At 35.3% G+C, this 17069-nt stretch overlaps 1 protein-coding gene and 1 non-coding gene across 2 annotated transcripts in view; both read right to left on the bottom strand.

The window, feature by feature from the left end:
* OSTN (osteocrin) overlaps positions 1-8011 on the bottom strand; it is a 36895-nt gene extending 28884 nt beyond the window's left edge. Inside the window, exon 1 of the mRNA XM_007467802.1 lies at positions 7961-8011. The gene's annotated coding sequence lies outside the window, so the exon portion shown is untranslated. The remainder of the gene's footprint in view (positions 1-7960) is intronic.
* An 8614-nt stretch (positions 8012-16625) lies between these two features.
* TRNAE-CUC (transfer RNA glutamic acid (anticodon CUC)) lies at positions 16626-16698 on the bottom strand. Its single transcript has one exon. It is a non-coding gene; the product is annotated as a tRNA-Glu (tRNA).
* Positions 16699-17069: the final 371 nt, after the last annotated feature.

Here is a 17069-nt window from a genome sequence, read left to right as displayed (position 1 = left end):
GCAAAAAGGAAGGGGACCTTGGGTTGATCGGAAGAACTGGATTTGACTCATATTTACTTTAGTAATAGTGTGACCTTGAGTGTGTGACATTTAACCTACTTGAGCTTTATTTTCCATATTTGTGAAATGAGGAGTAATTCTGACCTCAGAAGAACTTTTTGAGAGGATTGGATTAATTCATGTATAACCTCTTTATCCCATATAGCATTTGTAATTTGTAAGTGAAAGAACATTTATGAGATATTACTAAATATTTCTTTAATAACTACATTCTCTTTGGTGTGATCCAAGATTTTCTTTATGACACTTCCTTAAAATGTTGTTACTGTGAAACCTCAGTGTGGATTTTAGTAATAAATGTATCTGCTAGAGTACAGACAAACCTAGACAGAGTAGCATCTGTATTAAATGTGTATGAATACTTAAAATGGAGATAAAATATTTTAGCATTATCTATAACATTTATTTATCAAATATAATCTTAATTTTCATGTAATGCAGCCTAAACTATTTCTTCATTATGTCATCAATTACTCTACTTTGCAATCTAGTCATACAATGTTGTTCACTAGCTGCTTCTCTGTATTCCACAATTTCTGGAAGGGAGCAGTAAAGTCTGTGTTCTCTTTCTGACAAACATATTTAATATTTGAGTTTTTTGATAAGTATCTAAAAACAGCTAATCATGATTATTTCTCTAAATTGAGACAGGAGAAAAATAACAAGCATGAATGTAAAAGTTATCTGGTAAAAATACCAACCAAAAACTGCATTACTTATTTCTTTAGAAAATCAGCCATTGAATCATTCTTCCTTCTGATTTTGCTGCTGTCTCTGACTTTCCTCAGCAAAAGGGAAGATATATCAAAAACATGTGTATTTTTACAATGAGCTCATATTTCTGGCATATCTTTTTTTTAAAATAGTTCTTTCATTCAATCAAAGATAAACTACAGTTGTGATGTTTTTCTTCCACTTTTTTTTATCATGCTAAAAACAGGTTACAAAGTGTGAAATCGCTCAATTTTATGAGATTTCCCATGTGGATTTCCTTCAACTATTTTTATGCACATTTTAGTAACCAGGTTTCTCTTCATCTCTGCAATCTTATAAAAGGCACAGGATGATGAGTGTTTGTAATATTGATGATTATGACTGAGGCGTATATTTTTGTGCTTGGGTGTATATAGGAAAAAAGTCAAAATGTATCGTCTTACAGATAACCACATCCTGATTATTTGGATAGGGAGGTATAAAAATAAATGCTGAGTTTAAATACACACATTTAATGGTTTAAAGCCATGCTTGCAGCCAGTTAACGAAAAGGCCAAGTTCCTAAATATGGCATTTGGTACACTAATGAAAACAAACACCCTGGCACCTGCCACACAAAAGACATTTGATTAACTAGTTGAAACTTGATTGCTACAAAATTAGAAACAGAGGAAATTATAGGGAGGGAAGGGAAAGACCAGGTTCAGCTCCGTTTTCCTATTTTGTTGATAGTGGATAAATATAGCCCATGACTAAAAATCTACCCAGCCCCATGTACACTCCAGATCACAGAAAGAACATTCAAAGGATATTCATTGTGTGAATACATGATAGTGGAGGTGTTTGCAATTTTTTTTAGTACAGCTATACTTTTCATTGAGTAAGTTTTGAATAACTTTCCTCTAATGTGAGGAGCTTCAAAAGAGACAGTGGGCATGGGCTCTGCCTTATAAGAAGATTAAGCTCTGAAAGTCCAGCAGTAAAGTAACTGATTTAATTATATTTAAACTAGGATTAAATGAGAAGTCTGTTAAAATGAAGAAAGATGTTTGCATTATTGAGAATCAGTGCTGCAATGAGTCATTGTTACTGTGAAAAATGATCTCTCAAGTGGGCTCTGTGGGGAAAAGAAAAGATTGGTTGCCACTGATCCAAACTATCTCCCTTTGAGGGCTGGTGTTGAAGAAAAACAAATCACTCAGGTGACGAAGGAAATTTCTCTTCAACAACGTCTGACTTAGGGATAGTAGATCTAACCATTAGAAATTCACAAAAGGACTGAGTTTTGGGGTTGATTCTTGATAACTTCTGGGATAATTTCTTGATTAGAACTATTCCAGATAGACTCTATCCACCCTATTTTCAACAGAACTTAAAAATAAAGCCTTAATTAAAGATAAAGGACCTTAAAAAATTAATTATTATTATTTTTAATCCTCTTCTGCTTTGGCATTGCAGACATTTAAGTGAGATTTAACAGGACATGTTATGAAGGGTCTCTAGTTCTGACATTGGGAAATGACTGTGTGTACCTGCACACAACACTCCCCAAATCTTCTTTCTCTGAAAACGGGGGTGGTCTTCTAGGCAAGTGGTGGATCAGCTTTTGGTCCCGCAGTAAATCTGTAAAACGGAGTAAGTTCTTCAATGTACCCTTTACCCTGCCCCATAAAGTCGTGGTCACCCAGGTCTTTTTGATAACAGAGGAAAGCTTCCAGGATAGTAGATAGCAGAATAACTATCATTTTTTATTTTAAAGATGGGCCTAAAAGGGACAGTGGTTAACACAAAGTCTGTGTGGCTCGCTGTGATAGAAAGAGACCTGATCTAGAGGTTCTGAGACTCAGGCCCTGCCTTGGCTCGGCTGCTATTTCACTGTATGATTTTGGGCAAACCCTTTCCTCTCTAGACTGAGTAAACTGAGGTTAGTCTCCCTGACCTCTAAAGTTGCTTCTTGCTTTTGTAAAGTCCGTTTCTGAATCTGGCTGTTTTCTGGTGGAAGCACAGACTCTGTATGTAGGTAGTGATAATAGTTGGTGTAGGTTTGGCTGGGAAAACCTTTCTGCTGTCCCTCAAATCAGCTGAGTCTATGCATAAGATTTTGCATCTAGGTTTTCACATAAATATGCTCCTCTTGAATTTTAAGTATTTCTAGCTGAAAAGACAGGGCCTTCAAATCTTTGATTTTAAGATTTCATTTATGGTAAGCTGTCTCATTTTTTTTCTCTTCTTTTGCGGTACGCGGGCCTCTCACTGTTGTGGCCTCTCCCATTGCGGAGCACAGGCTCCGGACCCGCAGGCTCAGCGGCCATGGCTCACAGGCCCAGCCGCTCCGCGGCATGTGGGATCTTCTCGGAACCGGGGCACGAACCCGTGTCCCCTGCATCCGCAGGCGGACTCTTAACCACTGCGCCATAGCATGGAAACCCAGCAATCCCATTTTATAAATGTACTTTAACAAAGAAAAAAATGCTACCGATTAAATTATGCCATGCTATCAAGTGTAAGACATTCCAATTTCAGAGATGTTAAATGTGCACAGAATGGATGAAATATGCTATATCTATTTACTTTCAAATGTTTACTTGGATTTTTTTTTTCATCATGCTTAAGATAGTATACTCAATTCCCCCATACTTTCGAAACAAACATTGTTAGAGCTGAGGGAGGATCCAGATTCCCTAACATGCAGCAGTTATATCTGCTCTTTTGGGGTCAGAGAAAGAAAGCATTGTACAATATTTAACGCATTATCAGTTATAAATTTTAAAAATCACATAATGTTAAAAAATTTAAAGATTTGATTGATTACTTATTCCTCTGCATTTGTAGTTAACAGTCTATCAAAGGAAAATAATCATTTGAATATTTTCAGAGTACTCACAAGTCTTAGTATTAGTGGATACAAAATCACTATTATCAAAAGCTCCTATTTTGGTTACAAAATAGGAATTTTTGAAAATATAAATTTTCAGGTATCTGAAACACCACCAGTTTCACATATACACATATTTTTTCACATATGTACATATATTTTTCACACAATGTTTTTCTAAAAATCTTTAGATAAACTAATGAGTATTTTAAAAATAAAAATTTTCAATCAATAAATAGACATTCACCATCAGAAAAATATTTCTGTGATGGTGAGGAAAAACTCAAAATGCTAAAAATCAAGAAGAATGATTATTTACTGGTATACATGTGTTAACTGATTTTATTCTGTCTGGCACCATTTTTATTCTTTTTAGACATTACTGCCTTCCAAAATCATAAAATTTTATTGTTAAATATCTCAATTTTTTTTTTCTATTTGGAATTTTCAATCATACTACTAATATCTTTCTCGCACAAAGTTAAGAAGGCGGAAACCTACAATAACACTAGTAAGATCCCACTATTAAAAAGCCCAGGTATGTATGTTTAACAAACTATTTAAATGTTACTGTAAACTCCTTGAGGGTAGGAACTATGACATGTTCACTATTGTATCTCAGCACCCAACATAACACCTGGCAGAGAGTTAACATTATGTGTTGAATGAATGAATGAATGAAGCAGCCCTATGTAGTAGGTAAACAAATGTGGGACAGATACTAACTTCCCAGTTTTATTGATATGGAAACTAAGGCTTAGAGATAGGAAGAGATTTGCCCAAGTTTTACACCTACAGTAATATATTATGAAGTTCATGCCAAAATCCCGGTACGTCCATTAATGTTTCACATCACAGATTCTCATTCTAATGAAAGAGACATGCATCATTATTCCGTAATCATTATACCAGTAAAGTTTCAGATTTCTCCTTATCAAACACTAATTTGTGCTCAGATCCCTGAACTATTATAAGTTTCTTCATGTAAAACTATGTTATCTAGAAAGACAAGAGAACTTTATGTATGATTGTGTGCAATTCTGGTAAGGGAATTTGTTCTTTAATTCTAATAATGAATAATGGGGAAAATAAGAATCTTCAAAACTAGAGATAGGGAAAAGCTGGTAGAGTTGCACATATACATTCTGTTTAGCCATTTGATACGGAGGTCATTTTTATGTGGTATAAAAAGGTTTTCAAAGGGTAAAGTTGGATAACTGCAGTTAAACATGGCATATATTAGCATCAGGGTAATGTGGAATACTACCACCTCCTTCACCCTTTACCCCACTTTGTACTTACATATACTATTTAATAAAATAGAATTATAGCAGGGTGATAGAAAATAAAATATAATAAAGAAAGTAATATTGATTGGGGGAAGGAAATTTTACTAAAGAGAGTTATAAATGGCAATCACTCTTAACATTTAATGTTACAGTATATTATGCATTATTATTAATTTCAGCCACAATATTTTATGAAAATATTAGCATACAACTATAAAGAATATTATAATGAGAAGAAAACAAAGGGAAGAAATCTGTTATACTTAAAACATAATTATTCTTCAAACTCTAATTATATTAACAAAACTAAATTTTAATTGAATTTTAATATGATTTTATATGATTTATATTTTGTTTTATAGTTCCTAAGATATCTCTATTAAATTTTTAAAAAAAATCACTAATTATGTTGTTACAGTCATGATTTTCCCATAGTTTTTGTGATATTGACAGTGTAGCATAGTCAGGCTGTGTCATGGAAGCAGAGCCAGCCTGAGTGTTACAGGAATTAAGGAGCTTGTTACAGGAACTAGACCTTACACAAGCATGGGAGCAGTCAGGGAGGGATGGACTGCCAAGGAGGTAGAGGAGATGTCACTTCCTAAACCTCTTAGTGCCCCAGCATGGATGGACAAGTCAGAGTTTGCAAGGAAATGCAACCACCAAACTGGGACCACAGGGAAGCCATGGAGAGGTCCATGGAAAGGTCCATGGAGAGGTCCATGGAAAGCCACAGCTATCACTTGGTGGGGCAGCAGCCAAGTTCTCAGTGGTGGCCCAGGTGATATTTTAAAGGTGCATTTTTCACATGTTTAGAGTCTTATGTGTCATAGGAACATAGGGTTTTAGAAAGGAAGGAGGCTGTCATTAGAAACTCTGGAATTTACCATCCTCAATAGATGGAGAGAGCCAGACTCAGAGGTAATTAACTTGTCCGAGGGAGAGGAAATGAAGGGGAGATGTAAAATGGATTAAGAGGAGGAGGCATGGCAGAGGGCTTGTTTCTGGAGGGAGTGGGTACTTTGTTCTGAGACCAGAGCTGATGAGGCATTGATAAGGGAGAAGAGGCAAGGCTGAGCAACAGCCAGTTCAAGCCAGCCAAGGCACCAGCAATTACTGGCTGGTGATGCTAACCACTGCTCCAGAGAGGTACCCTGAAAATTATTTGCAGAAAGAAGGAGGACTCAGCTAAAAATATCTCTAGTCAGAGAGATCTTTAGGCACATGGGAGTTGGCCTGTGTAGAGACGTGCCTAGGGTTAGGAGGGAACTTGTGACTCATCATTTGTGCCCACACGGCCTCTAGTTTTACTGAGGAGAGAAAAATGCCCCTAGGAAGCTGAGTAAAAGCTGTTGAAGACAGGACTGGGATTACAAAGCTGGTTTCCTGACTCCAAAGCGTGTGTTCCTCTGATAACACCATTGAACCTAAGCAAACATTGTCTGATGCGTAGAGATCAGAGTGGATGAAATATTTGCAAGGAGGTTAAGTTAGATGATGTCTAAGGATTAGCCCCAAGATTCTGTGATACTGAGTCCTCATTCTCTAATATAGGGAAAAGTGACTGATATGGGAGCTTCCCCAGGTCATTCTCACATTCAGTACCACTGGCACTTTTAGTTCTTTCATCTCTTTCAATAATAACAAAATGTTGTCGAGCCCTACTGTGTGCTTAAGCTTGCATGAAGCTGCACAACTACATAGTGACACAGTTGGGGTAATATTTTGAGACTGCCTACTTTGAGTTCCGTTCATTTGAGACAAGCTCAACCAATCTAATTTTATTAATTAATGTTCAAATCATTGAAAGTATTTGAATAAGAAGTTAAAATTATAGCCCTGAGGTCCCCATACCTAGTCTACTAAACATATCTGCTTCTTTACTGCCCATGATTCGTTGTATCTGAATCAGTTTAAAATCCTGAGAAATAAAGGGCGAAAGCAAATAACCTTAAATACCTTAAGTAACTTATTGAATGAAGCCACAGTACAATTCACTTATAAAGAGGAGATGAATACATATCTGCAGGAAGCTCTTCTTAGAAAAGTTCTATTAAGAGTGATGAAGAGTAGTACCAAAGTAAAGAGAAGACACAAAATGTGCTGAATTTTGTAGGAGACCATTAAATATAGTGCTATCAATTCTATAGCTTACTTGAGCACTAAAATCATCATAAATCATTGTTTAAGTTATCTAATTTCTAGAAAGATAACTCAGAAATAAATAACAATCTCATTCCTAAACCTATAATATCTATAATTGTAATTCAAAGGAGCTATATTTTGTTCTGCTAGAACTGAATTTATTGAGTGTACACTATTTCCACAGATCAAAACCTGAAACAAAATTTTAAATTTCTTCTTAAACAGAACTCAAATGTATGTTTCAGATTAACTCTTAATTCAATAACTTAATAGCAAGAGCACTTCAAATACTGAAGAATAGACATTGATCTAAGTCTACTGTAAGCTATGTTATTAATATTATACTTGCCTATTTGAGTTTTGTAAGCATAAAATCAGATGATAATATGGGTTTGAAGAATATAGAATACAGAATTTTATTAGTTTAGGGATGTTTCCTAAGTTCCAATTGTAATAGAAATACAGATAAGAGAAAAACTTTCTTTTCTAGCTAGGTTTTTAAAATTAGGCTACTTTGTACATTTAAAAATTTCCTAACACTGGATATATTTGATGAAAGCAAAATTAATACATCTAACACACTTATAGGATTATTATCTTGAGTTCCCTTTCTCTCTGTTTTAAAATAGAATATAAAAGCAAAAGTAATATAATAAATATAAAATGCCTGAGCAAACAATTATCTCCACCCTAAGTTTGCATTACAAAAATATCTTAGATTTTTTTACTCATTTTTAGAGAGGAAAGTATTTCCAAAAACATTTCTGACTTTAGCTAAATCAAGATAAAATCAAAACATTTAAAAAGTATGTGAACATTTTTTAACAAGTTAAAAGGAAAAAGCCTAACTCTTTATCAGCTTTTATATTTAACTTACCTTGTGAAAAATCAGGAGATTCTCACTTTAGAGTCCTGTCTGTGCAGTTTCTCCCAAACTCAGCTCTGATGGTGAGTTTTTGCTCTGAGTTTTTATAGTCTCAGTTATACACCCCTTACTCCAATCCCTGCCTTTGCTTTCTCTTACATCATTTCTACAGATTTTCCACTGAACATTTTCCCAAGCTTCTCCTCAATCTCTCTCTCTCTCTCATCCTTTTTCCTCTGTCTTTCCCAGTCTCTATCTCTCTTTCTCTGTTTCCCTCTCCTGTTCTTCCTCTCCATATTTATTCTGTCTACTGCTTTGACCATGAAATTTAAGTAGCAACAGGAGCATGGGCTCCAGAAAATTTACGTATACATTTAGTATTGTGTTCAGCCTTAGACCCATCACTTCTTCCTGAGGTTTTAGTCCAGCTCTGATAATTACAAATCACATTTGGGAAATAAAATGCACTAAGATTTATTAAAAAGAAAGCCACTAGGATATGTCAAAGTAAGATTTAGGGAAACAAAATCAGAAATGCAAACTGATTTATTGATGTATATTTTGCACCCTTAAATAAATGATCATGTATGGAAATGGTGAGTAGTTTCAGCCTCAGTCAGGTGCAGCAGCCCTGTCAGTGAAACTGACAGCTACTTTGTAATTAACATTGCTATACTGGGAAGGCTGTCACTAACAAACCTATAAATACTGAACTGGACATGTGGGCTATAAATGCAGCCGTTGTAATCATTTTTATCTTGCTCTTGTTCTCCAGTATTTTAATTTCCTTTTAACCAAAACATCCCTGCTTGTGTCTGAAATTTTCCTTCATTCCCATTTCCTACTAATCACATTTGTAACTTTACATACACGAATTATAAAAAATAAGTTATTATAAGTTATTAAGTCCTAAAGGTAATATGTTGTCAGATGATTATTAGCTCATTTAATTCACCAGTAGATCCCCATTTAACAGATAAAGAGATTGAGTCTCATGAGTTAATGAGATCACACAGCTAGGAAGTAGCAGCAGAGCCAGATTTCTAACACAGATTGTAATTCCATATCCAGTTTTCTTCCCACGACTTCACTCTGTCTCACTATTTAAAAAGCTGGAAAAGAATCCAAATCAGATTATGTTTTTGCACAAATAGAAATAAATTTGTTCTTTTTGGTTTTGCTTTAAAAGGCATTTAAAATGCTACTCGCTTGTATAGGAACTAGTACATGGTTAATTTAGATCTAGATGGAGAACTGACCAGAGCACACTGAATTGGTGGGACAGTAAAATGCTTCATTTTTGTGAAGGGCTTCCAGGGATAACATATGTCTCAACAAGCTTGAAATTTGAGTAGTTGGCAGTGATAGTTCACAAGTCAAGATAAAAATACAGCCTAATCGTGTCCTTGTTTAGACATTACTGCCATAAAAGAATTATGTTAACTTGAATCCACATGCTGGAAACTCTCAATATAGATTTATCGGACTCATCTTAATGCTACTAGAAGCCAATATTCTTGACGTACCTTCTACCCTTATTTGAAACGCCTCCCTTAGCATGCTGACAAGTGATATCTGTGGCTGATTTATTCCAGATCTGTCCCTGCTTAGACAGTCCAAAGATTCCACCCTATTTGTGGATTTTGTTGACCTAATTCAAAAGTTTGACTTAACTGTTCTTTAGCAACAGTTTATTCCAGGAACAAAACCATGGTACATTTAAGCCATTCATATGGGCTTCTGCACATTATAAAGCCCTATGTAAATGACTTATGCATTTATACATGATAAAGAAATTCTGTTACTTAAAAGAGAGACTAAAGTAGAAGCATATGAAGAAATAGAAAGAGAATAAACACCCAATAACAGATGAAGAGATTAAGATGAAAAAGAGAAAAAAAATTACTGAAAACTTATAATTTAATTCTCATAATAACCTTGCTAATGAGGTATTATTATTCATATATAACAGATGAGAAAACTAAAGCTCAAATATGTGAAAGGGATAGCCCAAGTGCTCACAGCTTAAAATTGATGATGAGAATAGGAGCTGAATCTCGCTTTCTTTATCAGTCAGGATTCTGGCAAGAAACAGGTGGCACATTCAAATTGAGAAATTTGAGAATAATTTAATGTGGGCAGGTGTGGAGGAACCAGAAAGTATCATGCAGTATACTGAACCCCCATTAATAGCCAGGTATTCCTAAACCTGAAGGATTAAAAGTGAGATTACAGGGACCCAGAACGGAGGGATCTTAGTGGAGAAAGTTGCCTGGCAGAAGTGTAACATTTCATCAAGGGACACAGGTAGTCAAGAGTGATCTACAGGGGAGGGAACCTAGGAAACAAACACTGAGATTTCACTTTGCTTCCTGGATACAATCTCCTGTTGTGTTTACCTCTGGTCAAACCCTGAGTGATAAAGGACCCAGCACATTGTTTAACCTCAAAATTGCGCTGAGACATACAAATGGGTTCCTTTGTAGAGATCAACATGACTGCAAATGCCACCATTACCCACACTATTATGCCATACTTCCTAATGCTTTTTTTCAAGTCAGGTTTATTGAGGGATAATTTACATACACACAATTCACCCTTTTAAAGTGCACAGTCTGATGAGTTTTGACAAATGTAGACAGTATGTAGCTTCCACTACAATCAAGATAAAGACCATGTCTATAACACCCCCCTCCCAAATTTCCCTCCTGCCCTTTACAGTCAGTCTTCTACCCCACCCCCAGGTCCTGGTAACCACCAGTCTGATTTTTGTCCCTATAATTTTGCCTTTTCCAGAAGGCTGTGAGAAATTATACAGTATATAGTCTTTGGTGTCTCGCTTCTTTCACTTAGAATAATGCTTCTGACTGAGATTTATCCATATTGTTAAATGTATCAGAACTTGGTTTCTTTTTAATAATGAGAGTGTTCTATTGGATGGATGTGCCACAATTTGCTTATTCATTTACCAGTTGGTGAAAATTTGAGTTGCTTCCAGCTTTTGGTGATTATGAATAAAGCTGCCATAAACATTAATATAGCGGTCTTTGAGTGGATATATGTTTTCATTTCACCTGGGCAAATACATAGAAATGGGATTCCTAGATCATGTGGCAAGTGTATGTTTAACTTGATAGGGTATATAGCCAAACTGATTTCCATAGTGGCTCTACCATTTTGCATTTCCACCAGAAATGTATGAGAGATCCAATCACTCAGCATCCTTGCTAGCATTGGACAGTCATTGCCATTTTCAAAACTTTAGCCATTCTAATAAATGTATACTGGTATCTTATTGTGTTTAATTTGTATTGTCATAAAAGCTAATGATGTTGAGAATCTTTTCACGTACTTACTTCCCCTTTGTATATCTTCTTTGGTGTAGTGTCTGTTTAAAACTTTTGCTTGATATTCAGTTGTGAGAGTTCGCTATATATTCTAGATACAAGAATTTTTATGACTTGTGTTTTGAAATTTTTTCCCCCATTCTGTAGCTTGTCATTGCATTCTCATAGTTTCGTTTCACAGAGCAGGCATTTATAATTTTGATGAAGTACAATTAGCCATCTTTTAAAACTGGAGCATATGCTTTATGTACCCTAAGAAATCTTTCCCTCACTCAGGTTTGTAGTGAGTTTTTTCTTGTGTTTCCTTCTAGAAGTTTTCAAAATTCTTTTGTCTATTCTAGGTCCTTTACATTTCCATATAGATTTTAAGATCAGCTTATCAATGTACAAAAAAGAACTAGCTGGGATTTTATTGGGATTTCATTGAATCTATAGATCAGTTGGAGGAAAAATGACATCTTAAAAGTATTCTGGGGCTCCCCTGGTGGCGCAGTGGTTGAGAGTCCGCCTGCCGATGCAGGGGACACGGGTTCGTGCCCCGGTCTGGGAACATCCCACATGCTGTGGAGCGGCTGGGCCCGTGAGCCATGGCCGCTGAGCCTGTGCGTCTGGAGCCTGTGCTCCACAACGGGAGAGACCACAGCAGTGAGAGGCCCGCATACCACACACACACACACGAAAAGTATTCTGATGTGTGAACATAGTATGTTTCTCTTTCATTTAGATCTTTGATTTCTCTTTACAGTGTTTTTAAATTTCAAAACTGTACAAATCTTGTCTGTATTTTGTTAAACGTATCACTAAATATTTGATGTTTTTTGATGCTATTATAAATGTAGTTTCTAAAATTTCAATTTCCAAGTGGACATTCCTAGTTTACAAAAATACAATTGATTATTGTATATTGATCTTTTATTCTGTGATGTTGGTAAACCTTTTTATCAGTTCTAGTAGGATTTTATAGATTAAACAGGATTTTCTACGTATATAAAATTCTCTTGTTTGGGAAGAAAACCTGTTTTGTATCTTCTGTTTCAACCTGTATGTCTCTTATATCTTTTTAATTTTTTATTGCCTCAGCCAGCTCTGCCAGTGCAATACTGAATAGAAGTGGAGGGTGAACATCCCCACCTTGTTCCTGATCTTGGGGTGAAGAAGGCATTCATTTTTCACCATTAAATATGATAATGTAGGGTTTTTATAGCTGCCCTTTATCAGACTGCAGAAGTTCCCTTCTGTTATTAGTTTTCTGAAAGTGAACTGTAACCTTGCTTTTCTGAGATAAACTCTATTTGATCACAACGTATTATTCTTTTTCTACATTGCTGGATTTGGAGTGCTAAAACTTTTTAAGGATGTTTATTCATGAGGGAGATAGGAGATAGGCTTTTCACTTCCTTAAAATATATTTTTTTAGGTGTTGGTATGAGAGTTATGGTGGTCTCATAAAATGGTTGGGAAGAATTATACCTTGTCTTAGTCCCTTCAGGTTGTTATAACAAAAATACCATAGACTGGAAGGCTTAAAAAACAAGTATCTATTTCTCATGTTCTGGAAGCTGGGAAGTCCAAGAATAAGGTGTCTGACCATTTGGAGTCTACTGGGGGCCTACTTCCTGGTTCATAGATGATGAACTTCTCAATGTGTCCTCACATGACAGAAAGTATGAGAGAGGTCTCTGGGGTGTCTTTTATAAGAGCACTAATTCCATTCATGAGGGTTCCACCATCATGACCTAATCACCTCTCAAATACCCCCACCTCCTAATACTATCCCATTGGGGGTTAGGATATCAACATATAAATTTGGTGGTGGGTGGGGAACTAATATTCAGCCCATAAAAACCTTCATCTATTTCCTGGAGGAGTTTGTATGGAATTTGTGTTATTTTCTCCTGAAATGTTTGGTAGAATTTGCCAATGAAGTCATCTGTGACATTAGTTACCTTTGTGGGAAGGTTTTTTAACTAAAATTTCAAATTCTTTAATAGGTGTAGGTCTAATCATTTTATCATTTTCTCCTGAGTGTACTCTTATAGTTTGCATTTTTCAAATCATATGTCCATTTCATTAAATTATTAAATTAAAATGATTTATATTATTCTGTTTTTTGCTTTTGTTATTTGTACAATCTGTGGTGATATCCTCTATTTTATTCTTAATTCTGGCATTCTTTTTCTTCAGTCTTTTTTTCTTGATCAGTCATTCTAGAATTTTATCAATTTTGTTTTTCTTTTTAAAGAATCAGCATTTGTTTTCATTGATTATCTCGATTTTCATCCTTTTATTTCACTAATTTTGGGTATGTTTTGTTTCCTTCCTTTTTTTCTGATGGGGGTTTACTTTGTTCATCTTTTTCAATTTTCTTAACATGGATGCTTAGATTATTGATTATAGATATTTCTTTTCTTCTAATATAGGCATTTAGTGCTATAAATTTTCCTCTAAGCATTGCTCTAGCTAAATTTTATACATTTTGATATGCTCTGTTTTCAGGTTTTATTTGATTTGGAACTTTTTCTGACTTTCTTTAAAATTGTGACTATTGGTTATTTAGATATTTGTCATTTAATTTCCAAACACTTGGTGATTTCCATATATTTTTCTGTTATTGATTTCTAATTTAATTGTTTTGTACTCAGGGACCACACTTTGTTTTATTTCAATTCTTTTAAATTTTTCAAGATTTATTTTATGACTGACAATATAGCTATCTACTTTGGTGATGTTTCATGTGGGCTTAAAAAGAATGTGCGTTCTATTATTATTGAGTGGAGTGTTCTATAATTTTCAGCTAAGTTAAGTTGGCTGATGATGCTTAAATCTATATTTTTAATGATTTTTGTCTACTTGTTCTTTCAGTTACTGAGGAAGACTTGCTGACGTCTTCAAGTACATTGAGAAATTTCTTTATTTCTGTTTTCAGTTCTATCAGCTTTTGCTTTATGAATGCTTAAGCTTTTTATTAGGTGCATATCTCTTATCATTATGTAATTTATCTTTTTAACCCTAATAAAATTATTTGTTTTGAAGTTTACCTTGCGTGATATTAATATGTTCATATAGCTTTCTTTTGATTATTTTTGACATGGTATATTTTTCCCCCACATCATTTTCCTTTCAGTCAATCTATACCATTACATTTAAAATGTGTTCCTATAGACGGAATAGAATTGGTTTCTGCTATTTTTTTCCCAATCTGACAATCTCTAAATTGCAACTGGTGTGTTTTGATCATTTGCATTTACTGCAATTATTGATATACTTTATTTTTTTTACATGATATACTTATTTTTAAAACTACCGTCTTAAAAACTGGGATTTTTTGTCTCATCTATTTCCTCTCATTCTACTTTATTTTGGATTATAGTTTATACCTGTGTTTTATTTTTAAGTTGTTGCTATAGATTTATAGTATGCATCATTATATTGCCACAGCCTTCCTTCAAATCATATTTTTCCACTTCACATATTGTGTAACAATCTTTCAATAGTATACTTCCATATTATCCCTCTTATCCTTTATGGTATTATCGTACACATTTTAATTTTCCGTTTTATAAACCCAATTATTTTCTCTATATTTGTTTTACACAGTTAATAATTTTTAGTGATTTAAAAAAAATTTTAAACTTACATTTACCATTGCTGATGCTGCTTTTTGTGTGTTTGTGTGTGTGTATGTGTGTGTGTTTAGATACACATTTCCAAGTAGTACTACTTTCCTTTTGCTTGAAGAACTTTCCTTAACATTTCTCATAGTATTTTTGTCCAAGAAAGTGTTTAACTTATCTTCATTTTAAAATTTTATTATAGCTCACGGTAAAATTCTGAGGTGATAGCTTTTCTTCTTTAGCATTGTGTAGTCTGACTGAAAGCCTCTTCACCTGTGATGTGCTTTATGATGTGCTTAGTTGTATTTTTCTTTATATTTATCCTGAGGGTTTCTGAGTTTCCTGGTTGTTTTCTTTCATTAATTTTGGGAAAAAAATGGCCATTATCTCTTCAGATATTTTTTGTTTCATTCTTTCTTTTCTCTTCTGTTATTCTAATTAATGTATGTTAGATCATTTGACATTGTCCTACACCTCTTGGAAGGTCTGATTTTTTTATATCTTTTCTCCATATAATTCAGTTTAAATAGTTTCTATTGACCTAGCTTTAAATTCATTAACTATTTCCTATTCTTATTCTAATCTCTGGTAGTGTGTGTGTGTGTGTGTGTGTGTGTGTGTGTGTTTAATTTTAGTATACTATAGGCCTAGCAAATGAATGAGGATTTCACTTGGGCCTCTGGGAACTCTAGACTCTCATGCCACTGACACATTTACTTTAAAATTTCAATGGTTCTTTTGTTCTTCACCACTCTTATGTTGGCTTCCTTTTCTTCAAATGTTCTACCAAGGGTGAAATTATTTGTATGCCCTCTCTCCCCTCAAAGGAACTGCAAGTATTTGAAATTTATTAACCCCGGTTATCTATTGACCTCAGATCCCTGATGGCCTCAAAAACAGTTAAAAGTTTTGCATGATTTTCTGAAAGTGACGTTGTCTTGTGGCTTCCTATATACTAAAAGGTAACACAAGTCTTCTTCCTTATATTGTTATGCTTGTTTTGCTGTATAACAATATTACAATAATTCCTTTACATTTTTTGGACAATATTCTATTTATTATCATCCCAATTTTTTAGACGTGAAAACAGCTTATAAAGCACTCATATTATAGAAATAATTTGCAAAGCCTGTCTCTTAGCTATGTCCTACCTTTTTTTTTTTGCGGTACGCGGGCCTCTCACTGTTGTGGCCTCTCCCGCTGCGGAGCACAGGCTCCAGACGCACAGGCCCAGCGGCCATGGCTCACGGGCCCAGCTGCTCCACCGCACGTGGGATCCTCCCGGACCGGGGCACGAACCCATGTCCCCTGCAACGGCAGGCGGACTCTCAACCACTGCGCCCCTAGGGAAGCCCTGTCCTACCTTTTCCACTGCATTTTTCATCTGTATAAATCATCCCTTTAATGATGAAATTCAGAGGTGTAAGAACTGCATTCACAAGCCTCCTCATATTTCCCTTGTATTTATCCTGAAGTGAACTCCAAAAAGCTACATTTCCATATTCTAATCTCCCAGGTCAGAAGACTTATTTCTACCTCTAGACTCTATAGAACTCCTCATGTTACTCTGGTCTGCATTGATTTTTTTTTTTTAAAAATTTATTTATTTATCTGGCTGCGCTGGGTCTCAGTTGCAGCATGTGGGATCTTCATTGTGGTGTGAGGGATCTTTAGCTGCGGCATGCTAGATCTTTAGTTGTGGCATGCGGGATCTAGTTCCCTGACCAGGGATCGAACCTGGGCCCCCTGCAGTGAGAATGAAGAGTCTTAACCACTGGACCACCAGGGAAGTCCCTGCATTGATTTTGGATGTATCCCATGTCTAGGGCACACTGTATTTATGTAGTTGCAGTTGTGGGAGATTTTAAAACAAACTTGGGGTTTACAGATCACCTTTGAGCCAAAGTGCATTGGCTTTCACCTTTACTTTATGGGCCTAGAGCCTCAACTAGACTTGTTGGCCTTATTTTAAGAACTGTTTTTACTGCACAACATTGGCTGACCCTGATGGAATGCCCTTGCCATTTGATACCTCCACCCTTTACACCCTTCCTTTATTAAGATCACCCCTACTGGTTACATTAACTACAGGATTCTATCTGCTAAATTGTAACAGTTCAAATCACTGACTTGATCAGTTTAAGGACATGGAAATGTAGG

The sequence above is a fragment of the Lipotes vexillifer genome, unplaced genomic scaffold (assembly GCF_000442215.2).
Source record: "Lipotes vexillifer unplaced genomic scaffold, Lipotes_vexillifer_v1.1 scaffold228, whole genome shotgun sequence".
Classification (NCBI taxonomy): Eukaryota; Metazoa; Chordata; class Mammalia; order Artiodactyla; family Lipotidae; genus Lipotes; species Lipotes vexillifer.
Note: the sequence above shows the minus strand (reverse complement) of the source record. Positions and strands in the feature narration are given on the sequence as shown.